This window comes from Adiantum capillus-veneris, chromosome 7 (assembly GCF_014529385.1).
Source record: "Adiantum capillus-veneris isolate H3 chromosome 7, ASM1452938v2, whole genome shotgun sequence".
In the NCBI taxonomy this organism is placed as follows: domain Eukaryota; kingdom Viridiplantae; phylum Streptophyta; class Polypodiopsida; order Polypodiales; family Pteridaceae; genus Adiantum; species Adiantum capillus-veneris.
This window is the reverse complement of record NC_140937.1, coordinates 114,316,374-114,342,850: the sequence shown is the minus strand read 5'-3', so window position 1 is coordinate 114,342,850 and position 26,477 is coordinate 114,316,374. Positions and strand designations below refer to the sequence as shown.

Here is a 26,477-nt window from a genome sequence, read left to right as displayed (position 1 = left end):
CATAAGATGCACAAGAGCATGGCAATCAACTATACACGTCATAGTCATTTAAGGAAAGTGCCTCAGCCCTGCATGCTCTTATTTTCTCTCTCAAAGAAATATAAAAACTTTTTAAGAATATTTTGATACATGTTTTTCTCGGGAGTCAACCTGAGCCAAGGTTCTCTAACTCTCAGCTAGTAAGTGGCCAAGACGCCACTCCAATTAGTCTTCATTGGTTCCTCGATTGAACACTAGTTTGTTAATGGCATAAGGGCTATGAGCCACACAGGCTAAGAACCATTGTCAGACCTAGGGTATGACCCAATGCTTGTATTTCTTGGGTGATTGTTCTCTAGCTTGAACAGATTAATCCTTGTGGAGTTCCCATTGATGTTAATGGCTAAGCAAGGTCTTGCCATTACAGAACTTTTGGGTGTTCTGTACGCACTACATGTTTTAAGTGTGACGCTGGAATTGAGTTTTTGATAATCTTAAACTCACATCAGCTGCTCTCCACCACGGAGTATAGATGCAGCAATCAGTTGAGACAGCATGGCTGTCCATAAGAGCTAGGCATCTCCCTTGTGTAGATCCCTTGCTCTCTCTATAGCACTACGAGTATGTATGGAAGCACAATTTTGGGCTAAGACCCAACGAGTGATTTAGTTTGATCTATTTCCATTATATTGAAGAAGTCCGCAATAAAATACCACGTGATAGCGGAAAAATTCAACTTTTTAATTTTATTCCAATCATTCTCTATACGGTTGACTATGTTGGTTACTGTTACCTGCTTGTTGAGCAGTTTCTACAAAGGGTCTTATCAAGGGGTTGGACTACGTAGATTCTAACCAACGGGTTTGAGTTGCGAAGACAACACCCAGGGTTTCCAGTGCAATGTTGCTTGGTTTTTTCTTAGGTGGGTGACGTGCTCCTCTGCATTTGAATACAGGTAAGTGACCATTAAGTTCAAATCTCCAGGTACACATCTATATATTGATTTGGTGTTACTCCACTTTTTAGTATGCTTTGCTTGGTTTCTTCAAGTCGTATAAATCTGCTTGAATATTTGTGAGCCATGCCAAGGGCATGTCAGAACAAAGTATTTTGGGCCGTAGTGTCCAATATACATTATGTTGTTATGAACCCACTTGTCGGCTTCGATTTGGCACATATTGTCACATGGGATACAACATGGTCTAGGCACTCAAGGAGTTCAGTTTAGTCAATGTGGAGAGATGATAATGAGGGTCCCTCTCATTCTTGTCTCGCAGATTGTTTTGCAGTTACCTCCACACACAAGTACATCTTGTACTTGATGGATGTCGCTTTCTCGGCCATCCCTATTTGAGACATATTCCACAAGTGGAGAATATAAGTCTCTGGGACTGACACTGGTGCCAAATTCCTAATGATGTGTCGCGATGAGGTCCCTACATGCTCGTCACATCCGTTTATCAGACCATTTGGAGAACACCGGATCAGAAACAATTTCAATGGCCAGAAATTGTTGGGTACTAAGTACAAAATTATTCCGATTACAAGTGGTGCGAAACCACCTTAACGAGGGTCGTTTCTACATATAGCCAAGTATGCTATGTTCATGAGAATGTCGCATGGTTCGTACCTAGGTGTGACTGGGTTGTCACATTCTGTTATGGTCCAACTTTTGTTGCCAGGCATTCTCGTATGTACCGTGCAAAGTCTTGTCATGGAATTGCGGTTCGGATATGCTTGTGTTAAATGCATGCACACTAGGTGTTATGGGCCCTAGTATTTAACACAAATTTATTTGGAGCGGCATGCAAATTCATGGACTTTATTCTTCTGCACCCTTTTGCATTGCCCGTGCAATCTCTCTTGCAGATTTAGTATGAATTTACACCCTACAATACAAGGTATTGGCTCATTATGGGTGCCTGGGGTTGGATAGTCTAAACTCTGTGAGCTTACTCCACTCCAACTCTTTCATTTTGTTCACAATGAAGTATTAATAACCCAATTTCAATCCAATTTATCATGCATTTATAAACCACTATGCTCTCAATTGAGTCAAAAGATAATGCATGATACGGTTCATATACCAATGCCATCTTGAAAGAGTTCACTTTTCCATACAAAAATGATTTTAAATCAAGCATTAAATAGATACATTTCTCCTATTTGCAAAACCACATTCAAATATCAATCATTGCAATATTGATCACTCATATCCATTATCCCTAATCATCCAAACCCAATCAGCTTGTCATTTTGGTTTGTATGTCTACACATGAGTAAATTTTGGGTGCAATTAAACACACAAATGAATGCAAAATTTCCATGTTCATCGCATTGTTCAATCATTAGCATGGCAATACAGCACCATTTGAGTAATCTATGTCAATTTTTAAAGCCAATTGTGACACACACATCAACTATTCGGGAAAATTAATCATTATAATTGGTAAAAAGTACCAATTGTTCATTCACACATTGAATTGCACATGCCATTGATTGGCACACACACCTACTTTAAGCCAAAAATTTATGCACATAATCCATCAATTTCTCATTAAAATGTTTCAAATTTCAAGCTCGATCAAGCATATTTAAATGCATGCATGCTCGATTTCTTAAAAAGATAACACTTTTGACCCAATCAAGCAATGCACACACTTAAAAATTAAGCACGAATGATCAAATTTGGCTCAATTGGCAATGCATTTATGCTTACACCTCATGATTTCACACACTTTTTATGAACATTTTACAATAAAAAATCATTTTCGTGCCCCAATTGACCATCGATCATTGAAAATCAAGTGGCCTTGGATTCCAGTACCTTCAAAAGATCTGAAAACTGGTTATGCCTTTGGACAAATCTTAGTTGTGGTTACTCGTTTACAATACTCAAGTGAGTTACCATTTAGCCCCAAGTGCTTGCAAAAGGACAACAATGTTGAAAATCAAGATGTTGCTCTTGGTTTCATTGAGCCTCCTCACTGCATAAAGTATCAGTTGGCTTGCGTATGGGATGCCAACATGGAAAACATCACTATTCTTACGTAGATACTACCACTTGTGTTTTCGAGGACAAAACGCTTCTCCAAGGGAGGAGTAATGTCAAGAGAAGGATCCTAAGCCTAGGGGGTCAGGGAACTGAGACAAGGACTCGGATTGGTGGACCAGTGTGGACTGGGGATCCATATGATGGCTAGGGCTATCTAGGAGCCAGTTTATACATAGGGTGGTAGGGCGGTGGATCCGGTATCACAGTCTCCTAGGTCTTATAATAGGGAAAAGCTATCAAAACACAACAATGAGTTCAAGAGAAGTAGGTGGAAGCCTTTATTGGTGGGTTTGTTTCTTGAGTCAAAAGAGCCCGTTCCTATTCCCATTGATGTGTTTGAGACAAATTAAATTCTCCTCAATGTAGAGATTCAAGAATCTCTAAGAGAAGCTTAAAATGAAAAGCTACAAGAAGAAAAGGGAAATCAAAATCCAAATGAAGCAAGGCCAACTCTAGGATCAATGACAACCTCACTAACAAATGTTTGGACAACACACCTTGAACCTAAGAACCGAGTACCCCCAAAATCTCAACCAAAGGAAGCTATGTCCATGGAAGACTCTCTAGTCCATAGCACAATTCTAGAAGATCTAGGACCAAGTCCCAAAAACAAAAATTATACTCATAGATGAGTAAATTTTTCTCATGAAGATCATAGGGCAAAGGAGCTCATACAAAAAAAAGGGCAACTAAAGATGCTCAAATGGAAGAAAAATCAAACAAAGAGGGTAAGTATGTTAAAAGAAGCTCTATTGATGTCAAGGCTAGAAAAATAGGATGTTTCATTGTTGGACATGGCCCCACCCTAAGGTGAATGCTACCCTATGCACAATTAGAGTTCAAGTAGAACAAGCCTATTTGTCCAAAACATATCTTGAAAGAATTTGAGGCCAACATATTCCATCTCACATTTTTTGTGCCATAGAATTTCAAAGAAAAATATAAGTAATAATTGTTTCAATGATAGAATAAGGATATGTGACATAGCACTTGCACCAATAGGGTGAACTCTTGTCATTGGCCATTGAAAATATAGTGAAGAGCTAGCACTGTTGGCTACTCAAAAATAGAATGCAATACAAAGAAATTAGAGGCAATAGAAAAAGAAAATAAAGAACTAAAAGCACAATCAATGGTTGCACACAAAGAAAAAGAACTAGATAAAGGAGACAATGCCATATTACTGTAAACGCAAATAATCTCCATTCAAGAGAAACTCATGAAGCCAATGATAGTTGACAACCATAGGGAGACATAACTTGATTCTTTGGATACTCGTTTGGTCTCATCCGTGGAGGTCAATGGGGCCAAATAGAAACTTAACAACCAAGCCGGGATTCTCTTTTAATAAGTAGAGGGCAAAATTTGGCTACAAGAAGAATACAAATTGTTTAAGCTAACGCTCAAGCAATGAGGCAGCAAGGAAAACCATGCACAAGGTAGAATAAGCGACCAATGCCATCAATGAAGAAAGAAGCAAGGGTAATCAAGGAGATGTTATCTTTAAAGTTAGAACATTATAGTTGAGTGAGACAAAGTTGGAAAAGGTCAATGCTAATTTAAGTTGAATATGATATCAAAACTCAAAGTGGGCAAGGTTTGTTCAAAGGGAGGATGCCATGGATAAAGACCTTCATCGAACTAATCATGTACTCTAGGCTGTAATAAGTAAAATTTTCTTTCAAGATGATGCACCTAGGTAAACACAAAAATCTATTGCCTTGTAGGTCCATGGTTAACTAAGAAGATTGGGAATATTTTTTTCTTTAATATTGATTGGCATATCCTGTGAGAAATTGTGAAACATTGAAGATGAGGTTTAGCATAAAGAGAACAAATGCAAGTAAGTATCATCACCTCCAAAGTTGTAAGTTCCCCATGAGTGTCCAAAACAAGCTGTTTACGGGAGAAAAATGAACCCCGAACCCCCGACGGCCTCTAAAACACTGGGGACCGAATGGAGCGCCTTGAGCCTGTCATGGTAAAGCAAACAGGGGCACCACCTAGCTTCAGTAGCTAGGACGCAAACAACACACCACCATAACAAAGTTTTCATCCAAGAGAGATGGATGCTTGGGAGTAATGACGAAGAGGAAAGGGAACGAGATCAAGTGAGAGAGAGAGAGAGAGTGAGGGAGGGGGTATAGCGGCTTAGTACTTAGGCATCACAAAAGGATGGCGAATCCGCACACCCTTCACACATACACAAGCTCACTCCAAACACAAGATTAGGTGGCGATTCCGCACACCTCACATGGGCAAAACATTGCAAGAAAACATACTCACAAAACCTCAAGATTTATTTAGAGAATAAGGCGATGAAATGGGGAGTATAGGGTAGGGGAATGAGAAGGGAGAGAGTGGTAGAGCACATGGCGGATAGGTGGGAGTTGATGGCGAAGACTCACACGAGGGTTATGGCCATCATCCTTCATTTAGTTGCCCTTCATCTTCCATAGCCAAGGGTGTAGAGGTCATGCTCAAGACAAGCATGGTGATTGTGGTGATGGTGATGGTGTGGGTGTGTGTGTGTGCACTAGGCACACACAATCCATAGTGTATTCTTTGGTGATGTTGTGTGTGTATTTAGTATGATGGTGACCCCTATTTAGATAGGGGAGGAGGGGGGAGAAATTCTAGAATTTAGAAATGAAGAAATCATTATCTACATAGGCCATGTGACTGTGGGCCCCACTTGTCTGGCTGTGTGTATATGTGCCAAAACAGTAGTCTCATGAGAGAGAGACTAAGAGAGAGAGATGGGTTGATGAAAAAAAGTGAGAGGTGACATGGAGAATAAAGTATTTACAAGAGGGGAGAGAGGGGAGTGTGTTCAGAGGTGAATCTATGTGCAGATGTGTGTGAAAACAAGAAAAATCAGGTAACCACCGGGTGGGGATGGGTCTGTGGGCACCTTTTTCAGTGAAACTGAGTGTGTGTGAGTGTGGGGGAGGTTATTTAGCTACAAGACAAGAGACATGGCGCCCTTTAGAGAGAGGGGGGTATTTGGGTCATGGGATATGATAGGAGAGAGAAAGGGGGGGTGGGGTATGTATTGTGGAAGATAGGATAAGTTGCATGTGAGTTAGGGTGCATCATTGGTGAGTTAGAATGCATTATTGGTGAGAGGTGGGGTAGCTTGAGGGGAGAGAGAAAGGAGAAAGGACAAGGGGAAGAGAGAGGGGGTTGACCTTTTGAGTGGAGGAGAGGAAAAGGGCCACACGACGGGGCATCAGTGAAGAAAAAGGAGGCAAGGTGGGGATGGACTGCCCCGCAGGCATGAGGTGGCCTATTTTACCTTTCTCATATATTTACATAATCATACTTTATTTTTTTTCTTACTTTTCTAATGCCTTTTATCACTCCCTCCCTAAGAGGAGGTTTCCATGGGGTGGGGACGAGAGAAGAGGGGTATGGGAGCTTGGCTTGTGAAAAGCCCCCATCATTAGCCCTCCCCTTTTGGCTAGAGGCATTAATGCTTCTAGCTCTGAATCTGATTCTTCTTCCGCTTAGCTATAAGAGCCGATATCGAGTTGCCTTCTGAACTAGCCATTCCATTTGGCCATTGGTGAGATTTCTGGGATATTCATGAATCTGTAACAGGTCCGGGTGATAGCTTGTTCCTTGGAATAGTGTCGGTTGATGAAAGGGGAAGCCCATGGATTCCAGAACTTTGTGCCAATGTCCTCTTGGATCCCACGTGAAAAATAGGATCATTGTCTGCAGTGTCCGAACAATAAAATTTGTATGCCAAATTGGACCAAATTTGTAACCACCAGTAGCGAGAGGGGAAATGAGCATCTTGGATCCTGCAAAGACAGAACTGAAAATTATGATTCCCAAGAGTGTACCAAGAATCCACCATATATGGCCGCCTTGTTGGTGTGGTGAGCTCAAGTTTTCTTCAGAATCCTGCTTACTGCCATGACTAGAAAAAACTGCAAGCATATGATGCTTCTTTTGGGTGTTCTCAAAAATGTTAGCTTCCTTTACTGATGCTAATAGCAAGCCACCTACCTTGCGGCTTAAATACAAGCGTAATTCACTTACCTTTCTCCAAAGAGAGGATGCACTATTTGTAAAAAATTGTACCAAATTGCGAATGAGGTCTTCATTCTTGCATTCTATCAGGCTTTTGTCTATCCATGGCTCCTTTGCTCTTATCTCCATGCTGATCTTCTCTCTATATGTTATAGCAGCTAGCCATAGCCATAGGTCTGATGCATCCCATGCAAACACAATGCTGTGTTGTGGAGGAGTTTGGAACATCCTTAAAAGGCTGGCAACATATTGATCATCAAACTTACTATGAACATCCTCACATAAACTGGAGGCATTACCCATCTCCAAGTTTATAACATCTTTCAGTAGACTAGAGGCATTACCCATCTCCAAGTCTATAACACCCTTCAATAGACTAGAGGCATTACCCATCTCTAAGTCTATAACACTACACAATAAAGTCTTGCTTGGCTGCCAAGCCTCTGGAGAAATATCCAACTCCAAACCTTCAGTCATACTTACCTCTTTGTTATGGTCCTCTAGTGAAACTGCCTTGATGCAAGATTCCTTTAGCTTGCTACACTGTCCTGGGTCCATGCTGGTGCACAGGCTTCCGTTTTCAAAGCCCTCCCCTTTTCTTGATATGTTGTCCACCTTGTGCAAAGCCTTGCTAGCAGGCTGGTCTTCCTCTTCTCTTGTATCTTTCATGCCCTTTGCATTCCTCTTACTCTGACGAGGCCTAATCAAGACTTTACACCTACTTACCCTTACTGCCCAATGCTTTCGATTGATCGCTTTGGTGCCTATTTCATCCAAGGTTAAAGATGTACTCACATTTGTAACACAATTTTCTTGACTTACCTCCCCCACCTGGGTAGCATCTTTTGATTCTTTAACCTCTTGTTCCACTGCTTCAGTTCTTTGAATAGTCTTCTTACTTAATCCTTCTTCTGTTACACTCATCTTGACCTCTTCTGCAAGACCAATGATACTTGGTGTGTGGGTACCAATTGGTGGTGGGCGTAGGATGATTGTAAGTGGTGGTTGTGGTGGTGGTTGCATTGGTGACTAGTGTCGAATTGGTGTGGCCAGCTGTGGTTGCACCGCTGGTGGTGTGATTTGAACAGGTGGGATTGGTTGCCTTAGTGGCGGTGGTCTTGCTCTCGGTGGAGAGATCTGATTCTGTCTCCCCCCTCTATTGAAATTCTACCTCCTCGGGTGTGGGCAGTAGTACATTTCATGGCCATCTTCCCCGTAGTTGTAACAGTGGTACTCTGGGTTCTGCCTTCGTTGTCCTCTTCCTTGTTCTGGGTTCCTGCCAGGTGCATGCCCTTGCTGCACCAGATGCACAGATAAACTCTCTAGTTGGGTGGTGATACGACTCAGCAGGCCTTGCTCTTCTGATGCCTCCTGCGGTTGGACTCTATGATTGGTTGTTGCAGTCACTGGGGTTGGTTGTATCGAGCTTGTTTCCTCTGACTTGTTTACTCTTGATTGCATGCGTAGCTTCTTGTCTTTAAGGCGGGCTACTTCGACTGCCAACTCATATGTTGCAGGAAACCTTCACTTCACCTTCTCTCTAAGCGGCGACCATAGACCAGCAATGAAACGGTCCTTCTTTAGGAAATTAGGCGCTCCTTCACCTTCCTCCAGCGAGGCAACCCATCTCTCCCATAAGTCCACAAATTTGGACTCGTAGGTGGCATACTCCAGCAGGCCTCCCTACTTTAATTCTGTCAGTAACTGCCATAGCCTCTCCGAGGTTGTGCCTCCACCAAACCTCTTTACAAAAGTAGCCATTAACACATCCCATGCATTCTTGGTGGCCTGGGGCAATGCATTATACCAGGACTTGGCCTCTACTTTCATCAGTAGAGGAAAACTTCTAAGTCGTGAAGCATCGTCATCTTTGTTGGAGACGATACAAGCAATGTCGAAATCATCCAAAAAGTCGGTGGTGAGATCCTCTCCCTTCTTTCCACTGAACGTGGGGAAAGAAACACTTGCCATGGTAGTGACTCAGGAAATTACAAACCTCTTTTTTTCTTTTTTTCTTTTTTTTTACATTACATTAACAGTGCGGCTCATAACAGCTTTTTTACAAGGGTGGGTGGATAGGTTAAAACAAGATAAAGATAAAAGCATTAAAGTAATGATGGTAATCTAATATGGGGAGAATGATAGGGTTCGGGGAATTGAGGATTTCTCCTGGTACTGCCGCACCGAATAGGTGTACGATCTTCTGTTGGTAGAAGACTTTCCTATCTACATAGATATTCACATGCATATGCTGCAAGAATCTGAACGGGAATGCCGTTGGCCCGTTTTCCATCATGCGCAGAGGATGAAATAATTACTTATACTCTTATCGTGCCAGTGTTGATGAGTCGGCACATCCACAAGAGGTCGTCGCCTTTCATGGGATCTACCTTTCCTTCGTTGCTCAACACGTACGGGGTGATGGCGACGCGTCTGACCACTCCCAGCCTCTTGGCTAACAAAAATTGCAGGTAATTTTTGTAGTAGGCGTGTTGCATGAATTCTACTCCATTCAGTTGCAACTCGTCGTCCCCAGCCCACTGGGTTTCTCCCGTGGTAGAGAGCTGCTTTAGGATAAGTTGTACAGGGAGAGGAGGAAGATCCTCCACTCTCTTTCCAAAACAGCGAGATCAGTAGCCGAACCACTCTTCTCTAGGACATGGGAATCTTCTTACCACTTCTTCTTCCGGATTGTCGAAGTGGATTGGTAGCACTCGCATGCGTCGTGCAAAGCGGTAGGCGAACTTTTGCCGCTTAGCTTCGGATGACTTCCTCTTAATTTGGCAAACTGGGTAAAACCCGGCTTTCTGAGCTTGAAGCACTTGCTTGGCCAGATGCTTCTCCCTTCGGGGTCATGTGTTTCGAGACTGGCTTATCTTCTCCTTGCCTTTGGCTGGAGAAGCCCCTTTAGGCCACTTTGGAGTTATAACTTTCACTGTAGTTTCTTTAGGGAAAAGAGGTCTCACTGTTTGCTTCCCTTCCTTGATGTGAATGACTTCTTTGCGATGAATGTCGATGTAGATGACTTCAGCCCTTTCGCTGCCTTTGTTGCTGGCACTCATTGACAGTGTGCCTTGGTTGACAACAGTGATGGCACTTCACCGACCTCCCACCTGATGCTCTCAATTTATAGTTAGAACGAGTGGCACGAGATGGAGAATTTACCTCTTGAATGTTGACGACACTGCAGCCTGGCAGTAGCACCTCAATGAAGGCGGCTAGTGCCTCCTTCGTCTCTTCTTCTTTCGTCCTCCAGTTAAAAAATTCCTTCAGCCATTCGTCCATGATTGATAGTGGGCGTCACTTTCAGCATTGTAAACTGAAGGGTCTTAGAAAGCCCTCCTCAGTGGGGGCACCAAATGACGGGAGAAAAAGAAACCCCGAACCCCCGACGGCCTCTAAAACACCACGGACCGAATGGAGCGCCTCGAGCCTGTCATGGTAAAGCAAACAGGGGCACCACCTAGCTTCAGCGGCTAGGACGCAAACAACACACCACCATAACAGAGTTTTCATCCAAGAGAGATGGATGCCTGGGAGTAATGATGAAGAGGAAAGGGAACGAGATCAAGTGAGAGAGAGAGAGAGAGTGAGGGAGGGGGTATAGCGGCTTAGTACTTAGGCATCACAAAAGGATGGCGAATCCGCACACCCTTCACACATACACAAGCTCACTCCAAACACAAGATTAGGTGGCGATTCCGCACACCTCACATGGGCAAAACATTGCAAGAAAACATACTCACAAAACCTCAAGATTTATTTAGAGAATAAGGCAATGAAATGGGGAGCATAGGGTAGGGGAATGAGAAGGGAGAGAGTGGTAGAGCACATGGCGGATAGGTGGGAGTTGATGGCGAAGACTCGCACAAGGGTTATGGCCATCATCCTTCATTTAGTTGCCCTTCATCTTCCATAGCCAAGGGTGTAGAGGTCATGCTCAAGACAAGCATGGTGATTGCGGTGATGGTGATGGGGTGGGTGTGTGTGTGTGCACTAGGCACACACAATGCATAGTGTATTCTTTGGTGATGTTGTGTGTGTATTTAGTGTGATGGTGACCCCTCTTTACATAGGGGAGGAGGGGGGAGAAATTCTAGAATTTAGAAATGAAGAAATCATTATCGACATAGGCCATGTGACTGTGGGCCCCACTTGTCTGGCTGTGTGTATATGTGCCAGAACAGCAGTCTCATGAGAGAGAGACTAAGAGAGAGAGATGGGTTGATGAAAAAAAGTGAGAGGTGACATGGAGAATAAAGTAATTACAAGAGGGGAGAGAGGGGAGTGTGTTCAGAGGTGAATCTGTGTGCAGATGTGTGTGAACACAAGAAAAATCAGGTAACCAACGGGTGGGGATGGGTCTGTGGACACCTTTTTCAGTGAAACTGAGTGTGTCTGAGTGTGGGGAAGGTTATTTAGCTACAAGACAAGAGACATGGCGCCCTTTAGAGAGAGAGGGGGGTATTTGGGTCATGGGATATGCTAGGAGAGAGAAAGGGGGGGTGGGGTATACTATTTTGGAAGATAGGATAAGTTGCATGTGAGTTAGGGTGCATCATTGGTGAGTTAGAATGCATTTTTGGTGAGAGGTGGGGTAGCTTGAGGGGAGAGAGAAAGGAGAAAGGACAAGGGGAAGAGAGAGGGGGTTGACCTTTTGAGTGGAGGAGAGGAAAAGGGACACACGACGGGGCATCAGTGAAGAAAAAGGAGGCAAGGTGGGGATGGACTGCCCCGCAGGCATGAGGTGGCCTATTTTACCTTTCTCATATATTTACATAATCATACTTTATTTTTTTTGTTACTTTTCTAATGCCTTTTATCACTCCCTCCCTAAGAGGAGGTTTCCATGGCGTGGGGACGAGAGAAGAGGGGTATGGGAGCTTGGCTTGTGAAAAGCCCCCATCAGTGTATTTTACATAAACGGCTATAAAATTGCACATATAAAAGGGGCTTTTCATTGCAATTCCAGGGAAAAACTTGGTTTTTTTTTTTGTTTTGAAAAGAATTCTATTATCACCTTTTAGAACCTAAGTAAAGGGGTATTTTGAATTCCCTTTGAAATCACATTGTATGGGATACTTCTTATACAGATGAAAAACTCAATTTCAAAACATGGTTGGTCTGGTGGTGGGAAGTAAGAGTATCTTATTAGCAAAAGAGATTTGGGTCACTGTGTATTTAGGTGTGTCCACAAAAAGTAGTTTTATAACCAATCATTTAAGTACGTAGGCCTCAACCATCTAAAAAGATCACATTTATTATGGGGTTTCAGGTGAAAATATAGAAAGGGTAGGTCTACACTGCATGAAGTATAATAGTACTTGAAAGGGATGTGGTTTATTGATCTATGGCCGACGATCCACAACATAGTAGATAGATGTTTAGATTAGGTTCTAGCGATAATGTCACAACTAAAAAGTTCAAAGGCTATATATGGGGAATCAAGAGGACATAATTTGGTTAAAAGATGCCTTTTTTTGGGCATGGTTGTAGGTCATACCAAAAGCTATGAATGGCTCATCATTGAAGAAAAAGCTTAAGTTTTGAACCTTCAAGTCCTAGAGGATTTATGGAGGGCTATGTGTGGTGTTGCAAACTGTGATGAATTTTGGAAGCTATATGAGTAGTTTTGGGGACACCCAACGAGCACCAAGTGTGTGGATTGTTGTACAGAACACAAATCTTATGAATATGCCAAGGCTTCGTTCACAAGAAGATTTAGAAATTTTCTCATGTAGGACTTTTCAATTTTTTTCATACAATGCATAACATCATGAGCTCCTGCTCGAGAGGCACTGCATACCTAGCTAGGTACGGTTGGGGGCAGGGGACCACCGCCCCCCCCACCGGGGCCGGCGGTGCCGTGCCCCCAATCGTACCTAGCTAGGTATGCGATGCCTCCCTCACAGAAGCTCATGATGTTGAGGTAAGTAACAGTGTGGGAATTATTGTGGAATTTGTTCGAAACTTCTTGTGGTTGTGTTGCCATACCATCCCATCGCTGGAGACTTGCTACAGCTTTGACATTTAGAAGCTCAAGCTCAAATCTGTGATATATCTTCTCCGTCTGATCACCATCTTCTTGTACCCTATGTCCTCCCATTCTACAACATCCGCATCCAAGTTCTCGAGTAATTTATTGGCGGTGGAAGAAGCCCAATTTGCAGCGAAGGGGGCGGCACAGCTAGAAAGAGGCCAAATCCTATCGCATCATCAGTGACATGCAAGCTAACACGTAACAGTTTTCTTTTATTTTCAAAAAATAATGGCTTTGATTATGTTAAGAGATTGTACACATGAAAGTTTTGATGTATGATGACAATTATGAAAATGGTGTCCGATGATGATGATATGATGTATGTGATGATCAATGACAAAATACATGATGCATTCATTGTTGTATGAATATGATGATTTTGTAAAGGGATTAGACACTGCCACAACAATGATGACGAAAAATGTCGTAGGTAAGACCTTCCCTATGACCTAGGGTTAAAACTACCTTGTGAGCCTAGGACGAATGCCCTTGTTAACCTTGGTGATGCATCCTCCATGAAAACCACCATGATGTATCAGGCACTACACCTAGATGTATCAATATCTCCAAGGATTACACTTGTACGTCATGTTTGGCTGAAGGGGGCGATTGTTGGGGTCAGCCCAACTTGGGCGGCCACATATCATATGAACAAGATGTAAGAGTCTTTATAAGGCCAAAAAATCTAATGAGTAACTCCCTCTTTTTTTTCATGTACAATTGTGCAATCTTATCCTCTTCTCTCTGCTTTGCACTCCACTCTCCATTGCCATGTCTCTACGAGAAGCTATTGGCTTTTGGTGCTTGCTCTACATTGTTGATCTATGTTTTGCTATGAAAAAACAAAGCAATCTATTCAAACTTAATTGGCAGTCATAACTTGGTGCAATTTTCAAAATTTCAAGATCTACTGGAAATAAGGAAATGACTATCTAGATCCTAAAAGTTGGCCAAAAACCAAGGCGAACTTGGGAGGGTCACTTATAATATGTATGCTATCACATGAATTCAATGTAAGGAGCATTTGACAAGCCCTATTTACACATGTTTTACATGCCAAAGGGCCTCATTTAAAAGGATTACCTACAAATTCAATAAGAAAAGGTATGTTCTATTCAGAAAAATTTAAAGGTAAGGGGTATGCAATATAGAGGGTTTACTTATAGTGAATCCCCAAGTTGGTGTGATATTGTAGGAAAAAAGAAATGTGGAAGAGTTAATATTTATAGGAAATTTTCATCATGACAAATTTGATTACGTTTTTTTAGGGTGGCATTATCAATGTCGTGTTTTAAGGTGTTGTTATTATCAATACCACATGTCTATTAGTAAGATGGGTGGGGTGCATATGTACAAGGAGGGCTCAATAGAATGGGAAAATAGATTTATATGTTAGAGCTAAGAGGGAGCTAAGGCCTTCATGCTAGAAAGAACATGCAACATTTTTTGATTCAATTCTTGACAATTTCTCTTTAATATTGCTAAGCGAGCAAGTGTTCATATTCACATACATATTATTTGTATATTGAGCTCTTATTGAAAAGCAAATCTTTCCCTTGTACAAATAGTTTCTTGAACAGTATAGACATGGGCATCCATGTGCTACAGTTAAGTTCTTCATGCGAGAATGAAAATATACCCTTGTTTGATTCATGTCCTAGCGGTTTTTGTTATTGCTATCATGATAGGTCAATCTCTGCCTATATTGTTTATGTTTTATTGTTTTTTTTCCTAAGGTCCCTTATTAAGAAGCGGGTCTTTTTAACATTACCAAAGAGTTTTGAGATAGCTATAGAAATGAAAGTGCATGATTACCTACATAGATTCAAAGAGTTTGATCTACCCTGATATTCGTGCAACGGTACGAATTATTGGCAACAGCAAAGCGATATCATAGGACCATTGTGAAACATTCAACATAGTTGGTAAAAAGTATATGTGAGTAACGGAAAGAATCTAATGAGGAATTGAGGTTTTAAGCCCACACATGGACCATTAAAATCAATGAAAAGATTTGATGAGATTCTATGATGGATGAAGATAATCAATTTCTAGAATGGCTCTTGTCTGTTAATTCAAAAGAATAACTACATTTAGAACATCCTCCCCATTTTGTTGGGATGATGTTATTGATGTCGTGAATAAGGGGTGATCCTAGTAAGATGGGGAAGGTGTAGAAGGTGAAGTGTAAGGAGGGTCGTATACAATAGGTGGAGGGGGGGAGGTATAGGTTGAAGAAGGCTCATAGGTTGGTGGTGGAGGGAACTTATAGATGGGTGAGGGCTCGTAGTAGGTGGGTGGGGGAGACTTGTAGATGGGGGAGGGCTCATAGTAGGTGGGAGGTGGGGGAGACTTGTAGACTGGGGAGGGGTCATAGTATGTGGGGGGAGGAGGAGACTTGTAGACTGGGGAGGGGTCATAGTATGTGGGGGGAGGAGGGGACTTGTAGACAGGAGAAGGGGTGTAGTAGGTAGGAGGAGGGGGGACTTGTAAACGGGAGAAGGGGTGTAGTAGGGCGGCTTGTAGATGGGCTTGGGCTTGTAGTAGGGCTTAGGCTTGTAGTAGTAGTAGAGCTTAGGCTTGTAGTAGTAGTGCGGCTTGGGCTTGTAGTAGACGGGGCCTTGTAGTAGGGCTTCGGCTTGTAGTAGACGGGGGACTTGTAGTAGGGCTTGGGCTTGTAGTAGTCAGGCTTAGGCTTGTAGTAGACTGGCTTTGGCTCCGGCTTGTAGTAGTATGGCTTGGGCTTGGAATAATAGTAGGGCTTGGGCTTGTAGTAGTAGGATTTGGGTTTGGGCTTGTAGTAGTAGGGCTTGGGCTTGTAGTAGTAGTAGGGTTTGGGGTCATAATAGGCCGGGGAAGGGGAGGGCTTCTTGTAGTGGGGCACAGCAGGCGACTTTGTGTAGTCCTCCTCCTCCTTCTTCTTTGGGTAGTAGCCGCTCTCCTCCGGTGGGTAGTAGCTGGCCTGGATGCTAAGGAAGGCGGAGGCCACGAGGGCCAGCAAGAGGAGTAAGGGATGCCGCAGAAGAGCCATACTGAAATAGCTAGTTAGTGAGTGGGTGAGAAGGTCACAGAGCAGCTGCTGCCAGTACGTACCGGCCAGTTGGAGCAGTTGAGCAGGCCTCCCTTCAGCTTTATAAGCCCCGCCACCTTTGACTTGCAGCAGTAAATTCCCCGGCCGTGCAGCTGGTCAGCCACCAACAGTCCACTCGACGATGATCAGCTTAGTGCGCTCGCCGTGCGGGCACGATGCCGGACGTGCCCCCCCCCCCCCGCCCCCCGCAATCATTAGTTAAATTAAAGGGAAAATTACCAAACAAAATACCCCTCTAATTTGTGGAATTTCCCAAAATACCCATCAAATTTCAAAATCTCCGAAATTACCCCACATATTTTGTCATCAATTCCCGAAATGCTCTTGAAATTTTCCAAACTAAAGATGATTCTTTTTGTAGCTTTTTATAAGAAGACTATTTGTCTATCTATACAAGATACATGGCTATGTAGGCTTTGGAGATAAATTGCTTCATTATTTTAAGACATAATTGCCTTTATTGGGAAGTGATTTGTGACAAATTACATGCTAAACACTAAAAATACGGATCTCAATTGTCAAGAAAGGATAAAGATCAGGGAATTGTGAACAATCGAACCATAACAATTACAAGGTTAATTTGGGAATTTTTGAAATTTGAGGGCTATTTTGGGAGTTTCCACAAATTAGAGAGGTATTTTGGTAATTTTCCCTAAATTAAGTTTAGGCCAAACATTTGCATATGAGTTTATTCTTTTGCCTATATATATATATATATATATATATATATATAATATATATATATATATATATATATATATATATATATATATACCTTAGATAAATAGTTTCACCAATGACCTCACAGATAGAGGTATTTGTGTCTACCAATGAAATGAGCCATTATCATAGATGTATATTATTGGTATGGTATTTTATTGGTCTCATATTGTTATCACTATATAAGTATTTTTTTGGGACTTATTTTTTGCATGGCGTGATTTCTATTTCTGCTTGAATCTCGTTAGCAGTGCTCGAAATTTATCATCACCTGCGAGAGAGTTATGCGGGGCCTCGATTATGGAAGCTCTGTTCCTAGGAGATAGCAAGTGTGACACGAATGAGAGAGAGAGAGAGAGAGAGAGAGAGAGAGAGAGAGAGAGCTATGCGAGCTTTAGCTAGTAGCTTGAGGAGCTACGAGCAACACCACTCAATGCAGCGAGTCACAACCAAATGACAGACGCACAATCACAGAGCTAATTTTCAAGACATTGAGGGGAAGAGATTAAGTATTTCTTTTGTGATTTCACTTAAAGACTGTGCTAATGTTAGCAGCGGCTAACACAGGCTACACCGGTTATGCATCAAGCGGGAGATATGCGACGGATGTGACTCAATACTTCCCACTCACTTTGTATAAGTCTTGGGCTTACTTGGAGTTCCAAAGTTGTATATGCTAGCTAGGGGGCTCAAGCTTAAACCCATAACAGAAGGGATTGTGGTGAAAGCCCTTAAAAGGAAGCCTTTATGCAAGGAGGCTTCATTCTTGAGTATCCACTCTTGAGGATCAACTCCCTCTCTCTTGAGTGTTCACTCTATGGCCTAGCCTTGAGCTTAATGTCTATGCTTAAGAGGCTAGTGCTAACCATTGTAATTAGACTAAGCTCTTCTTGATTAATCTAATCCTTACTTTCTCATTAGTCTAATTCTTCTCTACATTTCATCTTGTCATGAAGTAGTATTACACTTTCATTATTCTAAATTCGAGAGATGTATGAACTTCTTGCTATTCTTCCATAAACATTTCGATTTGTGATATGTAGCATCACTAATTAGGTTGATTAAGTTGGGTCTTATGCTTGTAATTAGTGTGTGTGCCCTATTGTTTGCTTGTGTGTAGATAGGTTTTATGAAGCTCTAGCACCATTCACTTTGTGTGTGTAGCTATTGATGAAGTGCCATGATTGATATGTGGTAATTAGTGTGTGCTTATCATTAGTGTGCTTGGGGTTTCTAGTCTATGGTGAGTCGGACTTCAGTGGGCTTGATGTGTGTAGGAGTTGTTTGATTAGTAATTTGAGTAGGTTTAGAGTTAGTTCTGCCATGGCTAATGTCTACTGGCATTGAGAGGTGATCTCTTGAATCCTCTATTCCATTCATTTGATGCTCGTTCTTCCATGGCCTAGCCGGGTGGCCAATCCACGGATTTGATAATTTTGTGTGGGTTGCGATTAGATCGTGCTACAATGCCTCCCTAGTACATTTGGCACAATTGCCGGGAATCGATAACGTAAGCTACTGAGTTTAGGATGTGTAGTGTAGAATAGAGTATTTTCATTACTAATTTCTCGGTTTTTGAGTGTGTGTAACTCAATTTTGGTGTGATTTAAGATGTTTGTGCAAGAAATTGATGCTAATGTTGAGTTATGAATACCCCAAACCCCCAATTTCACTAATTTCATACTAACCCTTACTAATATCACTTCATTTCCATGCTAATTGTACTAATTTCTACTAGTTTTGACTAACCTTGTTAACCTGACCACTAACATTTGAACTGTAAAGTATGTTAAATCCACTTGTAAGAGTCAGAATCATCACTCTAATCAAGTTGATGATTTGAGTGTTTGATTTTTGGCCTACAATGGTCAATTCTGGAGCCGATTTGATGGCGCACACACTTGTGTGTGCAATAATGCGTCTTTGCGTGGAGCAAAGTAATAGCTTAGAGTGTAATTATACGATGTAAGTGCACTCACTTGTTATGTCAATTCTTGATTGATTAATGTGATTGAATGTTGCTAATTATTTGCTAAAATTAGGTGTGTAATTAACACAAATTGACCTACACTTTCCACCTAATTTGATACACTTAGAATGAAATCGATGGTCAAAATGTGACTAATGAAGTTTGTGTGTATCAAGATAAGGCTTACTATTCTCATCAGGAATTCATCCGTGTGCGTAAAAATCATTGTGTGTCTGCATACACCAAAGAGGGAAAAAACTGTCAAAAAATTTCAAGTGTGTGTGCACCTAATTTTTAGTGTGTGCATGCATATAAAGTGATGGAATTGATGATACATGAGTATGAAATCATGTAATTGATGTGTATGCTAGGTTAGTTCAAGCATTGGACTATAAGCCTAATTGCTAAAAATTGGGGCAAAGATTGAGTGTGTGTGCCCATCCAAGGCCACTTGATTCACTACAAGAGGTTGTGTGCTCTTGTGACGCTGTTAGCGACGGAAATACATTGGGTTTTTATAATCCCCGGCGTCGCTAAAACCGTCGCTACGAGCGTCGCTATAAGCGTCGCTATAGGCGTCGCTATATGCGTCGCTATGAGCGTCGCTATATAGCGACGCATATAGCGACGCTTATAGCGACGTTTACATAGAAGACTATAGCGACGCTCATAGCGACGCTACAGAGCCATAAATAGCGACGTTTATAGCGACGCCCGAGAGAATATTTTTTTGGTGGCAGGGCATTGAATGCCCTGCCACCCATCAACCATATTGTACTTGATTCACTTTTTTAAAAAAGTGCAAAGGTAGATAATAGACCCAAAATAGTCACCCACAAGACGCATTGTTTGCAAAATTGACAATTGTACACATCATAGGCAAAATGAATTGATTGGCAAATGTAATAATGACAATTGTACAACATCATAGGCATAAAGAATTGATTGGCAAAAGGAACTACGGTGACAAATGTAATAATATACATGGTTCAAAAAGACGTATAAAATCCGTCTCATGATACATAAGCTATGAGAAACCCTAAACTAATGCTATATAGCTACGGCTAAACTGACGTCGTCTAGTCAGACGTCTCATCGCGTCCAAGCGGCGTATCTGTCGGATTCTGCAAAAAAACAATAAGACAGCTTTCAGTAAGTATAAACATATAACGACATTTATAAAACAATACAAAAAATAAAAAAGAGTAAACCCTAATACTAACCATGCCGCCGCGAGAACTGAGAATGTCCATCAGGGCGTTTAAGCCCTTCCTGCCTGCGTACTCGCGCTCGTACGGTGTGGGATCACGTCCTGTCATTGACCACTGTCAAAACATACAAAGATCTCATTATGTTAGAACTAAAAAACTCATAAACCCTAAACTATCGAACATGCATAAAGAGCAATGTGAAAAGACTTACAAAATCGGCCTCAAAGATGCCCATCCCACCGCTCCCCAAGTGGTGCGAGCTCCCTGCCTCTACTCGCGCTCTGGCTGCATCCTTTTGTTGCTTCCACTTGTCGGGATTCTCGCGCGCTGCTTTCTTCTTCGCATTCTTCCAATCTTCTTTGCCAGCCAATCTGGCCTATTCCACCCATTCTTGATTGCTTTTTGCACTTCGGAACGCTTGTGTTTGCAGTATTCGCGCATTCGAATCTTCATCAGGTCTTCATTGAAGCGCTGATCCCGTGTTGGAACGGGAAACTCATCATGAAGTATGCTGATGACTCTGTTTTTTTAAATCACTTTGTACTTCACCTCCATTTGTTTAGTATATAGTGCCTAAACAGCTGAGAGCAAAGACCACGCATGCGCGAGATCACCTTCTTGCCTTCTTGCCGTCATCATCCATGATGATGCCGCCGCTGATGTCAACGGAGTAAGGCAAGCCCTCTGGCCGGTGACGCGTGAACCTGGGTGTCCCGGCAGGGGTCTCTAGCGGCGTGTCGATGGGGGTACGGACGTCAGGTGTCTCCACCGGCATCTGGACCCCGAAGCGAGGAGTGTCGAGTGGGGTGGCTCCTGGCGGAGTAGGTAGAGGTGTGTAGCTGCTAGGAACATCAGCGCGCAAAACCTGGCGTAGATGGCGATGCTGTGGCTGGTGTGGGGCCGGCAAAGAAGGGGAGGGTAAAGAGCCTCGTCGAACACGAGGCGGTGTGGAGGCATCGGTGGCGGAATCCCCACAACAACCGCCACCGCCACCACTAGAGCGCCGATGTCTAGACGAGTGTGAAGCTCGTCTCGTCGACGTCGAAGCTTCGGAGCGCGCCGAATGCTCCGAAAGAGAGGGAGATGCGGATGGTGTAGGAACGCGCGATGATGCGCCAGAGCGATGACGCTCCACGTACCACTGTCTCTGCTGCGGTGACAAAGAAGAAAGAAACTCCTCATCATCCATACCTGCATTAAACACACGAATATTTAAACTTAATATTGAATGAATAGAGTAGACAATGACGCAAAGACCATTAAATACAATGACGTAATGACGCATATAAATACAATGACGCAATGAATCGAGTGATAGAAGAGGCAAGTCGAAAACTCAGAATTTTCAATCAAAAGATGTGAACGCGAGTAGAAAAGAGCGTTATACACCATGGAAGGTACTTAGAGAGCCAGAGCTTTTACAACACGGATCAAAATTGTTCAAATACAATATTTGTGGCTTTAAGAGATCTCTCTCTCATCCTCGCATAACTCAGCATAACTTCCTATATCTATATAGAGCTCTCCGTTTAAACACATATCCTCTGTTTCATTTTGTAGCTCCTCTGCATGCACCCCATATAGAGTAGTAGCATCTTGATGCTCGTCTGGCACCACCGCAGCGGCTTCTGATTGAGCATCTTCTCTGATCTCCTCCATTGATGTCGTTGTGATTGGCACATGGTAGCCTTCATACGTCCTTGCACTACGAGGGGCTACCTCTATGACGTACCAACAGTTTGATGTAGACTTTGTAGGATGAAATACTACCTGCCAGAGCCACATAACTTACATGAGAGCTTTCAAGCACATAACTTGTAGAAGGGGGATGTTAACTATTTACATACTACTACTTGTTCACAGTGCTCGGGTAGTACAAAGTGTCTCTTAGGTCAGTCCCATTCTTAGTAGAATAGAACCCACCTCAAGAAAACCAGACTCTCCTCTACGCACAGTAGCGTTGCGACCCTCCATGATTATCTTGAACCATTGCACGTCGAACAAGTCGACAAAAAATCCTCTGTAATCGATCCTCAAATCTCTTGCAGCGTGCCGAAGTAAGTGAGTTCCGCCACCACAGGATCTGCATCAGAGGAACGTCGTCGACTAGACTGTTCAATTTTTGCCATGATTCCACAATCTTGAGTAAAACGCTTTTTTGTCGATTCGTTCCACCCTAAAATGTCGACCTTTACACCATGCTGCTGTGTATGACTTATACTACAACGAACAAAGATTATGAGTGGCCGTTCAAACGTTTATAAATAAAGTCACTTGCTAGTCATACATTGCAAACTTACCTTGGTCGCGCAACCCCGAGAGTACTCCCACTCTTCTTCAGTCACTTCGCACACCGCATTGTTGTGCGCTTTTCAATTGGTTGTGCAACCATCTTAGCTCATGAAGGTTGGTAGGCTCTCCAGAACCGCTGGATAGTGCATCGTGGTGGTCGTCTTCCCCGTCTCCCCGTCGCCTTTGACGCACATATCCCTTAAGCGTTTTCATGAAACGCTCTAAGAAGAACATCCATCTGGAATGAACTGTGCCAGCTATTTCCACCTCATCAACTATGTGAACAAGAAGATGCACCTGAATGGTTAGCATTGTAGTAGGAAAATGTTTCTCAAACATGCACACAAGCTCCGCAGCATTTAGTTTGGCGAATGGTATGGAGTCTACCTTGATCTCCTTTTGTGAGATCCATTGCACCAGCTTTGCAAGTTTGTAGATTGTGTTACGGATGTCGAGAGACAAACATCCCTCAATGGCAACCGGTAAAAATAAACTGTAAAGTATGTGCAGCAATGATATTAAAGTCCACATTTTATGCAATGATATTAAAGTCCACTATGAACGTACCTGACACATTTTATGCCAATCGTGTGACTTCAAACTACGTAAGCTTTCCTTCTTTAGTGAAACACGTTCCGTTCGGAGCGAGTGCATTACGCCAGTGGGGGTCCGCAAAGATCGAATGGCCTCTTTTACTTTGCGTTCTTGGGCTCCTGTGAAAATCCATGGTGCTTTAGGGAGTTTTATCGATCCATCAGACGCTGTTTGCGGCCAATATATATTGCTCCATACGATCCACATTTCTAAGGTCAACTCTGGCTCCCAAAGTATCTTTCTTGCCGGTCAGATGGTCCCATAGTAGATTACCCACATTCTTGAATATGTGCATTGGATCGAGCAAGTGATTGATCATGAGTCGGGGCCAGTATGGTAACTCGTACCATAGAGATAGTCTCTCATCCCTGGAGGCAATCCGTCATCGCACATCTCCTTCTGCTCTAACCATGCTTGTGCAGACATCCTTGGTGGCTCTCTTCCCAAAAAGCCGTCGCGTAACACATGATTCTCTGGAAGATACGCTTGATGACCTTCGTAGATTTGCTTCTTCAGTGAGGGTGCCCTACGTGCATTCAGTCTAGGTCCACATGTGACACATGCTCTATATCCGCTTGTTTGAAGCCCTGCATGTATACACATGATAATAGATCAACTATGGGAAAAAACAATATTTACAGTGTCTGAGTGAGGAGTGTCAATAGATCACTGAGCATTCTGTTAGCCCGGATAGTCATGCATGGTCCACATTAGAATGCCTCTGATCAAAGCATTCCGTCGTCCTGTGTGTCGGCTCATATCCACCACCTCTATGCCAATCCACAATTGTTGTAGCTCTTCCAATAGTGGACGAAGATACACATCCATATTTCCACTTTATATCGCCCTGGCACAATCAAGCTTAGCCATAGGTGCCCCTTCTTCGTAGTCAACCACGGGGGAATGTTGTAGTTGACGATGACAACGGGCCATACAGTAAGATGTTGATCTTTGACCAAATGGATTTACGCCATCCATAGCCAGGCCTAAGCGCAAATTTCGAGCTTCCCTGGCAAAATCCGACCATGTTCCATCTATATGTTTCCAGGCTGCGCAATCTGCAGGAATTCGTAGCACACCATCCGAAGATTTATTCTCCTCATGCCATGATGCTAGGGCGGCCATGGACTTACATTCGAAGAAATGCTTGATGCGAGGAAGCAAAGGAAAATGTCGCAAAACCTTTTGTGGAATTTTTGTCCCGTGGAGATCTACTCGATATCTTTCGGAATCACATTTCAGACACTTCTCCATGTCTGTGTATTCCCGTCTGAAAAAAATGCAGTCATTAGGACAAGCGTGGATAGAATTGTAATCCATTCCCAAGTTTCGCAAAATCTTTCTTGCTTCATCTCGGGAATCTGGCATCACATTGTCAGCTGGTAGTATGTGCTCTTTCAGCAATCTACACAACATAAAAATATGATACAGTCGTGTAAAAATCTATCAGATCATTATACATTTAGAGTTCTATTAAAGTAAACTAACTGTAATAGATCACCACCTGAAAAGCGTTGTGACGCTAGTGTCACTCCATCCAAAACTTTGCCTGCATGTTGAGAAGAACCAGGAGTGCTTTCAATCTAGACATACGTGCTCCATTATACAATGACGTATCGGCTTCACTTTTCATATCATCATAGATAAGCCTTTCTGAATCCATGATCGTCTCGATCATTTCATCAATCTCGGCTCAAACATTGCCTCGTTGGGAATGTGCTCTGCATGATCATCCCCCGAGCTGTCAGAGGCTACATCTTGTGGCCTCACATATGCTGCTTGACCAAAGCGCCTGCGAACACGTCTATTGGGATTGCAAGATTGCTGATTGTTGGCCAGCGTCAGAGTCCGACGAGTTATAATTGGCAACAACTCGATCTATAATAGATGGATCGAACTCGCCAAATTCGCGAACGTTGCTGCAAAGAAACACGTCTTGTCCGTCGCACAGCATGCTTGCATTGATTACAAGGACATAAGACCCTCGTTGAGAGATAGTGTTTCGGTGGACGTCCCACATCCTCGTCGCTACTCATAATGAGGATAAAAAACTTATACCTGACAACAAATTTAATATTCATTGGCATTCTTCGCTTATCTCATCTCAAGCTCTCTCTCTTCCATAATCTCTCCTCTCGTTCTCTATCTCTCTCTTTCTCTCTATACTCATCTACTTGCTATGACTTATCTCTCATCAATCTCTCAACAATTCTATGGTCATTCTTCGTCTTATCTCTCTCTCTCTCTCTCTCGTCATCCAGTTTCATCTCTCTCTCTACGTTCATCTCTCTCGTCTCTCTCTCTCTCTCTGCACCTCTACGTCATTCTCTGTTCTCAGTATCTCTCCACTCTCACCTCACATCTCTAGTCATGTCAATCGCACATCGGTCTAGAGGTCACGGAGATCAGAACCACCGGTTATAATCTCATCTTTATTGGTCAATACCTATATTTGTGGGTACAAGAAATCTACACACCCACGTCTACATAATACTGCATGTAGTGGACAAAATCCCTTGCCTCTTCTCTAGCTGTAGCACTTCACTCATCTTAACATCTTTTTCATAGTAGATCTTTTTCACTGTTCGTCTAACTCGAAACCCTAAACCGTAAGTAATTCTTGCGTGGACTCGATCTAACGTAAATAAGCGTAAATCTAAAAAAACGTAAATCTAACAAAAAAATAGCCAAATCTAATTTAACGTAAGTCTAATGACTAGAGGTTGTCTAGATGGTCATTGTGTCGGGGATGTAGTGACTCTTGCCGCCCTGAAGATCCACCTTCTTCCCTATCTTCTGAAGACATTTCACACAGTACTTTTGGATCGACGGAGCCCACCATGAGTGAAGGCAGCAATACCCTATATTCCATTGAAGGCTTTCTTCACCCGCTTCATGCAGGCATCGCAGTCTATGGAGACCTAAATCTAATCTCATATAACGTAAATCTAAATCTAGCTAAAATAAATGTAAATCTAGTTAAAAATAACCTAAATCTAATTTAATGTAAGTCTACATATAAACCTAATCTTTAACGTCTTTTAAGATAGTTTCCTACGACGTTATAACCTCTTCTTCTTGTGTGTGTGCGCGTGTGTGGATGTATGTGCCAATAAAAAGAGATAAATGGTATAACCTTTTTCTATCACCCATGCCAAGTATGATAGATTGATTATGCCATTTCCCTTTGAATAATAGGTCTTCAGTTCAACTCCTCGTCGGCTAGATCTTTAGGTCTTTTAATTTTAATTAGTTTCCTACGACGTTAATTAGTTTCTCTCTCTTCTCTCTCAATGTGTGTGCGTTTTTTTGGATCGTATGCATGTTTTCTCTCTCTTTTCCTCTCTCAATGTGTGCGTTTTTTGTTTATGCATGTTCTCTCTCTCTTTTTCCTCTCCTCTCTCAATGCGTGCGTTTTTTTGTTTATGCATGCTCTCTCTCTCTTTTCCTCTCTCAATGCGTGCGTTTTTTGTTTATGCATGCTC

At 42.5% G+C, this 26,477-nt stretch overlaps 1 pseudogene; it reads right to left on the bottom strand.

Annotated features, from left to right (window-relative positions):
* Positions 1-15,269: 15,269 nt before the first annotated feature.
* LOC147454462 (uncharacterized) lies at positions 15,270-16,146 on the bottom strand (annotated as a pseudogene).
* Between the last annotated feature and the right edge of the window lie 10,331 nt (positions 16,147-26,477).